The 13,407-nt window shown below is 34.7% G+C and overlaps 1 long non-coding RNA gene across 1 annotated transcript; it reads right to left on the reverse strand.

Annotated features, from left to right (window-relative positions):
* Positions 1–12,659: 12,659 nt before the first annotated feature.
* On the reverse strand, positions 12,660–13,200 carry LOC111381948. Its single transcript, XR_002700436.1, has 2 exons — positions 13,161–13,200; positions 12,660–12,854 (listed from the first exon to the last, which is right to left on the reverse strand). It is a non-coding gene; the product is annotated as an uncharacterized LOC111381948 (long non-coding RNA).
* Positions 13,201–13,407: the final 207 nt, after the last annotated feature.

Genomic DNA, 13,407 nt, shown 5'->3' on the forward strand with positions numbered 1-13,407 from the left:
GTGTAAACTAAAGTATACACCATATGTACATGTAGCATGGTTCATACAGAGTGAACTTTGCTATTTGTACACTAATTTTTGACATGTTGTTTAATACTTGCATTGTTGTCAAGTGACAATTGGATGGGAAAACTGTTTGAAATTTGAACTGTTCAACAGGGTAATTGTAACGCCCCGAATTCTAGCAACCCGAAACGTTACGAAACATGAATTTTATTAAAGTGCTTGAAGCAAATAAATTTTAAAATAACAAGAAATTCTTTAAAATTGAACAACATTTAATAAAGAAATTAAATTTAATAAAAATAAGCAGAACATTTTGGAATCATATCAATAAAAATAGTTCTAACAAATAATAAGATTAGGACTAATTGAAAATTATGACGGTACTCACAATTGAGTCTAAATTTAAAAGCAAAATAATCAAATGTTATTAAATTTTCTAGTATTTCTAAAAATTAAAGTACTTCATGACGAAGCTCCGTTGGTCCAATTGCTTATCCATCCACCGCCGTCCAGCATACTAATTTTTACCTGGAAATTGTAAATAAAGAGGGATGAGTATAACGAATTATACTCAATGAGATGCTTGCTACTCCACATTCAAATCAAACGTGAAATTATGTATAAATTCTCTTACCAACATAACATGAGAATTATCACACCATGATAAATGATAATTCAAGCAAGCGCTGCAAAATAACATGAAGGCTAAATTGTGCCTTAAAATGTATCATGATTTCTCCCGAAGGAGCCCTGAACTAAAGTAATTAAATTCATACATAACAACGTATTTGAAAAGATGTGGAAAAACCACTAATAGCACTGAGCATCTCACATTACGTAATGAATCTTGTATTATAATATGCATTGGAAAGAAAATTGTGGGAACTTGTTTGCTGAGATTTTTCTTTTGGTTGCTTGTGAAATTGAATAAAATATAGCAGACTGCTTTAGGTATAAAGCCTTAGTAATATAGAGGAAAATTTAGAGAGGAAGAGATAGAATGGATAAGTTGCAGAAAGCTGAAGGTTTACTTCTATATATATAGTAAAATAAAGCATGGCGTAACTGTAGGGTAATCATGTAGGATTCATTGTCAAAGTGGAATTACACTAAGATTTGAATTCTATATTCCGTCCATGCACTACCCAGAAATTGGACTAAAATCCTATTTATTAATCTGATTGGAGATTTCTAATTAAGATTGGTAAGTTAAATAATCAACTACAATTATAACTGTACATCTTGTGCGCATGTGAAAAGGTTAGATAAATTGGATCTCTTAATTGCATGTATAGACATATTTTATTCTAATAAAACAACTTAAATAGATAACTAGTTACTCTCTTGTCTTCGATTAAATCAAAATAAATGGAAGAGTGTTTCAAACGAAAAAACTTAACTAGATTAATTAATTGGAGTCCTAATTATTCTAACACTAAAATTATTAGGAAACTTTATCATAATTCGAATCCTACACGATTAAAAACAATAGTTTCTATCCTAATTAAAGTAGATTAGCATTAAAAAGGAATTTAATAGTTTCTGGAAAATTATTATGATTATGTTTTAATCAATTATCTTTAAATTTCATAATTATCAATACTTAAACATATATTATTCCTTGTGGCCGAGAATAGTAAACTGTATGCATAGTAATTAAATTAGAATTTCATTTATACCTTGATTCTTCCATTGATTCCATCTTAATTCAACTTATCCAAAATATCATTTTCTTAATCCTAATATGTATAATTAATTATTATCTATCAAAGGAGTCCAATATTGATATAGTAATTCAATTCATATTGGTAACTAATATTATTAACTAAGTAGTTTTATTAATTGGCTATAACTCGAGTTTAACTTGACCAAATTAAATTTTCCTTGAGTCCGTAATTCGCCATTTATTACGAGCTTCAAAATGAGCCCAATATTGATAGGGTAATTCTAACTCCTTCAACAGTTAACTATTCGGTCCCTAAACTATAAAGATATCCACATAGATCCAAATTAACTATAGAGGTAGCCAATTAACTTGCGTAAGGACTTAACTAAACATTGCATTCCTATTAAATGGCAAATAAATTACATGAAAAACTAAAAACATTTCGGGATTTTACAACCTACCCTCCTTAAAATAATTTTGTCCTCGAAATTTACCTTAGGTTAGTTGAAAAGTTCGGGATACTTGATTTTTATCTCATCTTCTTTTTCCCAAGTTGCTTCTTCCACTTCATGATTACGCCATAGGACCTTGATTAAAGGAATTTTCCTGTTCCTCAGTTCACGAATCTTTCTCTCTAATACCCTCAATGGCATTTCTTCATAGGTTAAATTATGCTGTACATCTAAATTTTGATGGTTGATCACATGACTAGGATCCTGTAAGTATTTTCACAACATTGATACATGAAAAACATTATGTACTGCTGAAAGTTCTGGTGGAAGTGCCAGTCTTTATGCAACATCTCCAATTCTTTGTGATATATCAAATGGTCCAATGAATCTGGGTCTCAATTTTCCCTTCTTTCCAAACCTAAGTACTTCCTTCATTGGAGCTACTTTTAAAAATACTTTGTCACCGATTTGGAATTCGAGATCTTTTCTCCTTCTATCAGCATAGCTTTTCTGCCTATCCTGAGTAGCCTTAATTCTATCTCGAATCTTATCCATAGCTCGTACTGCTTGATCAATGATCTCGGGTCCTAGGATCCTTCTTTCTCCAACCTCATCCCAATAGATAGGTGATCTGCACTTCCTACCATATAATGCCTCATAAGGTGTCATGCCTATAATTGCTTGAAAACTATTGTTATAGGCAAACTCTACTAAAGGCAAGTGTGTTTCCCAGCTGCCACCAAGATCCAGTACACACGCTCTTAACATATCTTCGAGTATCTGAATTGTCTTTTCAAATTGTCCATCAGTCTGTGGGTGGTATACAGTACTAAATTTCAATTTTGTTCCCATAGCATTTTATAGACTTTTCCAAAATTTTGATGTGAACCTTGGGTCTTTATCTGAAATAATAGAAACGGGGACCCCATGTGACCTGACTATTTCTTTAACATAAACCTGTGCATATTGGTCCATGGTGAATGTCATCTTAACTGGAAGAAAGTGAGCTGACTTTGTAAGACGATCAACTATTACCCAGATAGCATTGTTTCCTTTAGTTGATCTCAAAAATCCTACCACGAAATCCATGGTAATGTGTTCCCATTTCCACTCCGGTATATCTAGTGGTCTAAGCAACCCTAAAGGTCTTTGATGTTCTGCTTTCACTTGCTGACAAACCATACATTTACTTACAAAAATTCCTATTCCTCTTTTCATGTTTCTCCACCAAAATGTATTTCGAAGGTCTCGATACATTTTCCTACTGCCTGGATATGCTATATAAGGGGTGAAGTGTGCTTCCTCAAGAACTTATTTCCTTAGACTCTCATCTTTAGGAACACATAATCTGCCTTTATACATAAGTACCTTATCCTCAGTTATTGCAAATCCCTTTCGCTTATCTGTCCCAACTTCAGCCATAATTTTACACAAAAATGGGCCATTCTTTTGGGCTTCTCTAATCCGTTCTCTAAGAGTGGGTTGAACCATTAAAGCTGCAACAATTGCTTTTTGTACTGAAGGTGCAACAACCTCTAGCCTCAAATTATCAAATTCTTTAATTAACTGGTCTTGAGTGATTGGAACTGTCAACTTACCAGGTACTTTTCTACTAAGAGCATCAGCAACTACATTGGTTTTACCTGGGTGGTAAAGAACGGTGTAATCATAGTCTTTAACCAATTCTAGCCATCTTCTTTGTCTCATAATTAACTCCTTTGGATTTAATTCCTTTACCTATAAATGAACGTGGTAGTTTAGATGGCAAAAAGAAGGCGGAATTGGTTAAGTCACTCCATGAAAATGTAAAAGTACCAATTGAAAACAAAAGTAACTTGGTTGCGTCGCAGGCAAACAAAGGTAGGAAGCACGTGACATTTGAACCAGGAGATTGAGTTTGGGTACACCTTAGGAAGGAGCAGTTTTCGAAGCAAAGGAAGTCCAAGTTGCAACCGAGGGGCGATGGACCATTTCAAGTTATTGAAAAGATAAATGATAATGCATACAAGTTGGACCTTCCAGGTGAGTATAATGTTTCAGCTACTTTTAATGTATCTAATCTCTCTCTGTTTGATGCTGGTTCAGATTCGAGAATGAATCCTTTTGAAGAGGGAGGGGATGATATGACCTGGGTCGAGCCCGACGAAAGCAAGTGTGAGACGAGACCCGTTGATAGTCGATGGCGGACCAATGACGCGATCATGGGCAAAGCAACTGAAACAGGCGATGGGATTTCTCGTTCAAGAAACCATTGATGGAACCATATTCGGGACTCAAAATGGAGCAACTTTTATGTTCGGGTTGAAGGCCGAATAAACTTGGATCAATTTGTTATCAAGCGACAAAATCGGAGGTTGAAAACAAGCCTATGCGACTGCACAGGCTAAAACACCATGCGCCACATGGGTGCTTACCGAAACTCAAAGGAGCCAACTGGACTGAACCATTCGACCGTATGGAAATATACTATGAAGTCGCATAGACCATTTTTTTGGCGAATTTCCTATTTTTGGTATTTTTCCATATTTTGTTAGATTTTGATTCTTTTCCATATTTTGGGGATTATGATCAACTTTTGCATGATTTTTACCTAGTTTTTAGGTTTTGTATAAATAGGAGTTTCCATTCAATTGTTAATTTTTTTTGACATTATTGATATTGAATTAAAACTAAGGCATATCGTCTTCTCTTCATCATTTTTCATTAAACAACTTCGAACTTATCAAGTGTTAACTTGTGGCGTTCAAACAACCGGATTTAATTCTTGGATTGCTTGATCAAGGGGTCTTTCAAGCGTTGTTCTTGTTGAGTTTTTTGGTTCGACTTTCTTTTGGTTTAATCCCGAACTCTTGGATTAATTTGGCTTTCTTGGGTTCGTCAATCTCGTTGTGGGTTTTGTAGTCAACGTTGCTACTGGGTTCGCATCCCTGTCATATAGGGTAATGTCATGTGGCAAAGTATATAAACTAAATTGTACACCATAGTGTATATGTAGCAAGGTTCTTATCGATTGAACTTTGCTATTTGTACTCCAATTTTTGACACGTTGTTTTACACTTGCATTGTTGTCTACTGTCAATTGGATGGGAAAGCTGTTCGAAATTTAAACTATCTAATAGGGTAATGTCATGTGGTAAAGTGTAAACTAAAGTGTACACCAAAGTTTGACATGTTGTTTGATACTTGCATTGTTGTCAAGTGTTAATTGGATAGGAAAACTATTCGAAATTTATAGTATCTAACAGGGTACTGTGACGATGCAAAGTATAAACTAAAGTGTACACCATAGTGTACATGTAGCTAGGCCTTTACCGATTGAACATTGCAATTTGTACACTGATTTTTGATACGTTGTTTGACACTTGCATTGTTGTCAAGTGTCAATTGGATGGGAAAACTATTTGAAATTTAAACTATCCAGTAGGGTAATGTCACATGGCAAAGTGTAAGCTAAAGTGTACACCATAGTGTACATGTACCATGGTTCATACAGAGTGAACTTTGCTATTTGTACATTGATTTTTCACGTGTTGTTTGACACTTGCATTGTTGTCAAATGTCAATTGGATGAGAAAACTGTATGAAATTCAAAATGTCCGGTAGGGTAATGTCACGTGGCAAAGTGTAAACTAAAGTGTACACCATAATTTAGTGTAGCAAGGTCCTTGCCGATTGAACTTTGATATTTGTACACAGATTTTGGACACGTTGGTTAACACTTGCATTGTTGTCTAGTGTCAATTGGATGGGAAAATTGTTTGAAATTTAAACTGTCCAATAGGGTAATATCACATGGCAAAGTGTAAACTAAAGTGTATACGATAGTGTACATGTAGCAACGTTTTTACTGATTGAACTTTGCTATTTGTACACTGATTTTTAACACATTGTTTGACACTTGTATTGTTGTCAAGTGTCAATTGGATGGTAAAACTGTTTGAAATTTAAATTGTCCAACATGGTAATGTCACGTGGCAAAGTGTAAACTAAAGTGTACAATATAGTTTACATGTAGCAAGGTTCCCACCGATTGAACTTTGCTATTTGTACACTGATTTTTGACACGTTGTTGGACAGTTGCATTGTTGTCAAGCGTCAATTGGATGGGAAAACTCTTTGAAACTTAAACTGTCCAACTGGGTAATGTCATGAGAAAATGTAAACAAAAGTGTACACCGTAGTGTACATGTAGTAAGGTTTTTACAGATTGAACTTTACTATTTGTACACTGATTTTTGACACGTTGTTTGGCACTAGCATTGTTGTCAAGTGTCAATTGGATGGGAAAACTATATGAAATTTAAAATGTCCAACAGGATAATGTCACATGGTAAAGTGTAAACTAAAGTGTACACCATAGTGTACATGTAGCGAGGTTCTAACCGATTGAACTTTGCTATGTATTCACTAATTTTTGACACGTTGTTTGACACTAGCATTGTTGTCAAGTGGCAATTGGATGGAAAAATTGTTTGAAAGTTATACTGTCCTACAGGGTAATGTCATGTGGCAACGTGTAAACTAAAGTGTACACCATTGTGTACATGTAGTAAGGTCCTCACCAATTGAACTTTGCTACTTGTACATTGATCTTCGACACATTGTTTGACACTTACATTATTTTCGAGTGTCAATTGGATAGGAAAACTATTTTATATATAAACTGTCCAACATGGTAACGTCTCATGGCAAAGTGTAAACTAAAGCGTACACCATAGTGTACATGTAGCAAGGTTCATACCGATTGAACTTTACGATTTGTACACTGATTTTTGAAACGTTGTTTGAAACTTGCATTGTTGTCAAGTTTCAACTGGATAGGAAAACTATTTGAAATTTAAACTGTCCAGCAGGGTAATGTCAAGTGACAAAGTGTAAACTAAAGTGTGTACACTATAGTCTACATGTAACAAGGTTCATACTAGCTGAACTTCCCAATTTGTGCATTGATTTTTAACATGTTTTTTGACCCTTGCATTGTTATCAAGTGTCAATTTGATTGGAAAACTGTTTGAAATTTAAGCTGTCCAACAGGGTAATGTGACGTGGCAGAGTGCAAGCAAAAGGGTACACCAAAGTGTACACGTAGCAAGGTTCTTACCGTTTAAACTATGCTATTTGTTCACTGATTTTTGGCATATTTTTTGACAGTTGCATTGTTGTAAGTGACAGTTGGATGGGAAAACTGTTTGAAATTTAAATTGTCCAACAGAGTAATGTCACGTGGAAAAGTGTAAACTATTTAGTGTACACCGTTGTGTGCATGTAGCAAGGTTTTTACCGATTAAACATTGCTATTTGTACACAAATTTTTGACATGTAGTTTGATACTTGCATTGTTGTCAAGTGTCAATTGGATAGGAAAACTATTTGAAATTTAAACTGTCCAGTAGGGTAATGTCACGTGGTAAAGTGTAAACTAAAGTTTGTGCACCATAGTGTACATTTAGCAAGGTTCTTACCGATTGAACTTTGCTATTTATACACTGATTTTTGACACGTTGTTTGACACCTGCATTGTTGTAAAGTGTCAATTGGATGGGAAAACTATTTGAAATTTAAACTGTCCAACAGGATAATGTCACATGGTAAAGTGTAAACTAAAGTGTTCACCATAGTGTACATGTAGAATGGTTCTTACCTATTGAACTTTGCTATTTATACACTGATTTTTGACACGTTGTTTGACATTTGCATTGTTGTCAAGTGTCAATTGGATGAGAAAATTGTTTGAAATTTAAACTGTCCAACAGGGTAATGTCACGTGGCACCATTCAAACGAAAGTGTACATCATGGTGTACATGTAGCAAGGTTCTAACGAATTGAACTTTTCTATTTTTACAGTAATTTTCGACACATTTTTTTACACTAGCATTGTTTTCAAGTGTCAATTGGATGGAAAAACTATTTGAAATTTAAACTATCCAACATGGTAATGTCTCATGAAAAAGTGCAAACTAAAGTGTACACCATAGTATACATGTAGCAAGGTTCATACCGGTTGAACATCGCAATTTGTGCACTTATTTTTGACACATTTTTTGACGTTTGTATTGTTGTCAGGTGTCAATTGGATTGGATAACTGTTTGAAATTTAGACTGTCTAACAGGGTAATATGACGTGGTAAAGTGCAAACTAAAGTGGTGTACATGTAACAAGGTTCTTACCGTTTAAACTTTGTTATATGTACACTAATTTTTGACACATTGTTTGACGCTTGCATTGTTGTCAAGTGTCAATTGGATGGGAAAAGTGTTTGAAACTTAAACAGTCCAACTTGGTAATGTCATGTGGAAAGTGTAAACTAAAGTGTACACCGTAGTGTACATGTAGTAAGGTTTTTACCGATTGAACTTCGCTATTTGTACACTGATTTTTGACACGTTGTTTGACACTTACATTGTTGTCAATTGTCATTTGGATGGGAAAATTGTTTGAAATTTAAACTATCCAGCAGGGTAATGTCACGTGGCAAAGCGTAAACTAAAGTGTGTACACCATAGTGTACAGGTAGCAAGGTTCTTGCTTATTGAACTTTGCTATTTGTACACTAATTTTTAACACGTTGTTTAGCACTTGCATTGTTGTCAAGTGTCAATTGGATGGAAGAATTGTCTAAAATTTAAACTGTCCAACATGGTAATGTCTCATGGCAAATTGTAAACTAACATGTACACCATAGTGTACATGTAGCAAGGTTCATACCGATTAAACTTTGCTATTTGTACACTGATTTTTGACATATTGTTTGACACTTGCATCGTTGTCAAGTGTCAATTGGATGGGAAAACTGTTTGAAATTTAAACTGTCCAGGCGGGTAATGTCACGTGGCAAAGTGTAAACTAAAGTGTACACCATAGTGTACATGTAGCATGGTTCATATAGAACGAACTTTGCTATTTGTACATTGTTGTCAAGTATCAATTGGATGGGAAAACTGTATGAAACTTAAATAATGTCACGTGGGAGAGTGTAAACGAAATTGTACACCATAGTGTACATGTAGCAAGGTTCTTACCGATTGAACTTTGCTATTTGTACCACGATTTTTGACACGTTATTTTATACTTACATTGTTGTCAAGTTTCAATTTGATAGGAAAACTGTTCGAAATTTAAACTGTCTAACATGGTAATGTCACGTCGCAAAGTGTAAACTAAAGTGTACACCATAGTGTACATGTAACTAGGTCCTTACGGATTGAACATTACAATTTGTACACTGATTCTTGATATGTTGTTTGACACTTTCATTGTTGTCAAGTGTCCATTGGATGGGAAAACTGTTTGAAATTTAATTGGTCCAGCAGGGTAATGCCACGTGGCAAATTGTAAACTAAAGTGTACACCATAGTGTACATGTAGCATGGTTCATACAGAGTGAACTTTGCTATTTGTGCACTGCTTTTTAACATGTTGTTTGACACTTGTCAAGTGTCAATTGGATGGGAAAACTATGTGAAATTTAAACTGTCCAGCCGGATAATGTCACGTGGCAAAGTGAAAACTAAAGTGTATACCATAGTGTTGTGTAGCAAGGTCCTTGCCGATTGAACTTTGATATTTGCACACAGATTTTGGACAAGTTGGTTGACACTTGCATTTTTGTCTAGTGTCAATTGGATGGAAAAACTGTTTGAAATTTAAACTATCCAACAGGGTAATATCAAGTGGCAAAGTGCAAACTAAAGTGTACATGTAGCAAGGTTCCCACCGATTGAACTTTGCTATTTGTACACTGATTTTTGACACATTTTTCGACACTTGCATTGTTGTCAAGCATCAATTAGATGGGAAAACTCTTTGAAACTTAAACTATCCAACTGGGTAATGTCACGTGGAAAGTGTAAATAAAAGTGTACTCCGTAGTGTGCATGTAGTAAGGTTTTTAACGAATGACACGTTGTTTGGTACTAGCATTATTGTCAAGTGCCAAGTGGATGGAAAAATTGTTTGAAATTTAAAATGTCCAACAGGGGTAATGTCACGTGGCAAAGTGCAAACTAAAGTGTACACCATAGTGTACATGTAACAAGGTTCTTACCGATTGACTTTGCTATTTGTACACTAATTTTTAACACGTTGTTTGACACTAGCATTGTTGTCAAGATTCAATTGGATGGGAAAATTGTTTGAAATTTATACTGTCTAACAGGGTAATGTCACGTGGCAAAGTGTAAACTAAAGTGCACACCATAGCGTACATGTAGCTAGGTCCTTACTGATTGAACAATACTATTTGTACATTGTTTTTTGACACGTTGTTTAACACTTGCATTGTTGTCAATTGTCAATTGGATGAGAAAACTGTTTGAAATTTAAACTGTCCAACATGGTAATGTCATGTGGCAAAGGGTAAACTAAAGTGTACACCATAATGTACATGTGGAAAGGTTCGTATTGATTGAACTTTGCAATTTGTACACTGATTTTTGACACGTTGTTTGACACTTGCATTGTTTCTAAGTGTCATTTGGATAGTAAAATTGTTTGAAATTTAAACTGTCCAGTAGGGTAATGTCACATGGAAAAGTGTAAACTAAAGTGTGTGCACCATAGTGTATATGTAGCAAGATTCATATCGGTTGGCCTTCCCAATTGGTGCTCTGACTTTTGACACATTGTTTGACCCTTGCATTGTTGTCAAGTGTCAATTGGATTGGAAACTATTTTAAATTTAAGCTGTCCAATAGGGTAATGTGACGAGGCAAAGTTCAAACAAAAGTGTACAGCACAGTGTACACGTACCAAGGTTCTTACCGTTTAAACTTTGCTATTTGTACACTAATTTTTGACATGTTGTTTGACATTTGCATTGTTGTAAGTGTTAGCTGGATGCGAAAACTATTTGAAATTTAAACTGTCCAACAGGGTAATGTCATGTGGGAAAGTGTAAACTAAAGTTTGTGCACTATAGTGTACATGTAGCAAGGTTCTTACCGATTGAACTTTGCTATTTACACATTGATTTTCGACACGTTGTTTGACACTTGCATTGTTGTCAAGTGTCAATTGGATGGGAAAACTGTTTGAAATTTAAGCTGTCCAATAGGGTAATGTCACGTGGCAAAGTGTAAATTAAAGTATTTACCATAGTGTATGTGTAGCAAGGTTCTTACTGATTGAACATTGCTGTTTGTACACTGATTTTTGACACGTTGTTTGACACTTGCATTGTTGTCAATTGTGAAATGGATGGGAAAACTATTTAAAATTTAAACTGTCCATCAGGGTAATGTCACGTTGCAAAGTGTAAAATAATGTTTGTGCACCATAGTGTACATGTAGCAAGGTTCTTACCGATAGAACTTTGCTATTTATATAATGATTTCTGACACGTTGTTTGGCACTTGCATTGTTGTCAAGTGTCAATTAGATGGAAAAACTATTTGTAATTTAATCTGCCCAACCGGGTAATGTCACGTGGTAAAGTGTAAACTAAAGTGTTCAGCATAGTGTACATGTAGCAAGGTTCTTACCAATTGAACTTTGCTATTTGTACACTGATTATTGACACGTTGTTTGACACTTGTATGGTTATCAAGTGTCAATTGGATGGGAAAATTGTTTGAAATTTAAACTGTCCAACAGGGTAATGTCATGTGGCAACGTTCAAACTAAAGTGTACAACGTGGTGTACATGTAGCAAGGTCCTCAAGAATTGAACTTTGCTATTTGTACACTGATTTTCGGCACATTTTTTGACACTGGCATTGTTTTCAACTGTCAATTGGATGGGAAAACTCTTTGAAATTTGAACTATTCAACATGGTAATGTCTCATGGCAAAGTGTAAACTAAAGCGTACACCATAGCGTACATGTAACAAGGTTCATACCGGTTGAACATCGCAATTTGTGTACTAATTTTTTACACATTTTTTGACGCTGGTATTGTTGTCAAGTGTCAACTGGATTTGTGACGCCCCGAACCTAAGCTTCGAGGGCCACGTACTTTACATAAAAACTTTTGCCTTTGGTACATGTAAATATTCTTAAATAGGAATACTACATGTTAAAAACCTATTTTTATAAAACTTTATGGCCGATAAAAGTGCATGCCAACATGAAATTTAAACATTGTAAATACGGCCTCGGCACTGTCAAGTTTAGTTGAGGCAGCAAACTTCGGCAGATTTTATAAAATTCATCCCAACTCCGTTTCATATGAAATTTGTGGCATTAGAAAGATAATTTCAAGTAGTTTTCTAGGTTAAAAAATGAAAGTTTTCCAAGATCATATGATATAGACGTTTTACTGAAAACAGTGAAGTATTTCACAGAAAATCCAGATTGACCTTGGGACGTCAAAACCTTAATAACTCAGTCCACAGATATCCAAATTGAGTATTTCTTGCGGCAATACTTAGAAATTCAAAGGGGAAAACAGACATATTTTTAGAATTTAAAATGAAGGTCTACAGAGTTAGAAACATCATTTTGAAATTGACTCCAGAAACTGCCCCGTTTCTGCCTTTTATCACTTGTAAGGAACATAAACTATAAAAACGTCTCTTAACATAACGTGAAAGATATATTCACATAATTTACTTTTAATACCATATTACATCATGTCATGTACAAAATTTATACATGATACTTTAAGAGAAATAGATGGAAACATTCCTTGAACAAAATACACGAAAGAAACTTTAGATTCAAAACATCCATTATCCTTAATCCATCATCGGTTCGGCCAACTGACTCTCGTCATTCCAACGATCATGGATCTGAAAAGTTTAGCATAACATACTTTGAGTATAAGGAAATACTCAGTAAGATACCATGCTTGAACATTTATCATGATAATACTACACCAAAGAAAGCAATCAAACCCATACTTCCATATTCCGACATGCCGGTGCCCTTCGGACTTGTCCTAAGGCATAGATATATCTAACATTTGTGGATTTCTCCACCATAATCATAACATTTGTGGATTTCTCCACCATTAACATACTTTGGTTTTTCATGCATAACTTAAGCATAAATATTACCATGAAAATCATACCACATAAGCATAGAAGGTATCTTACCGTAAAACTTGAAGATCTTTGATTGAAATGAATTGAAAGTGCTAAACTTTCTTCCTTCTCCTTTCCTTTCTTAATTTCGGTTTTTGCCTTCTTTTTAAGTGTATAAGTGTGTTGTAAAATGAAGGAAATATTTCTATGGCAATGGATATGGATGTATTTATACTCATATAAAGATAAGGATAAAACTTGATATTTTTATTTTTTATTACTTGGTTTGGCCGACTTTGACCCCCCCCCCTTTTTTTTT

The sequence above is a fragment of the Olea europaea genome, unplaced genomic scaffold (assembly GCF_002742605.1).
Source record: "Olea europaea var. sylvestris unplaced genomic scaffold, O_europaea_v1 scaffold2400, whole genome shotgun sequence".
Classification (NCBI taxonomy): domain Eukaryota; kingdom Viridiplantae; phylum Streptophyta; class Magnoliopsida; order Lamiales; family Oleaceae; genus Olea; species Olea europaea.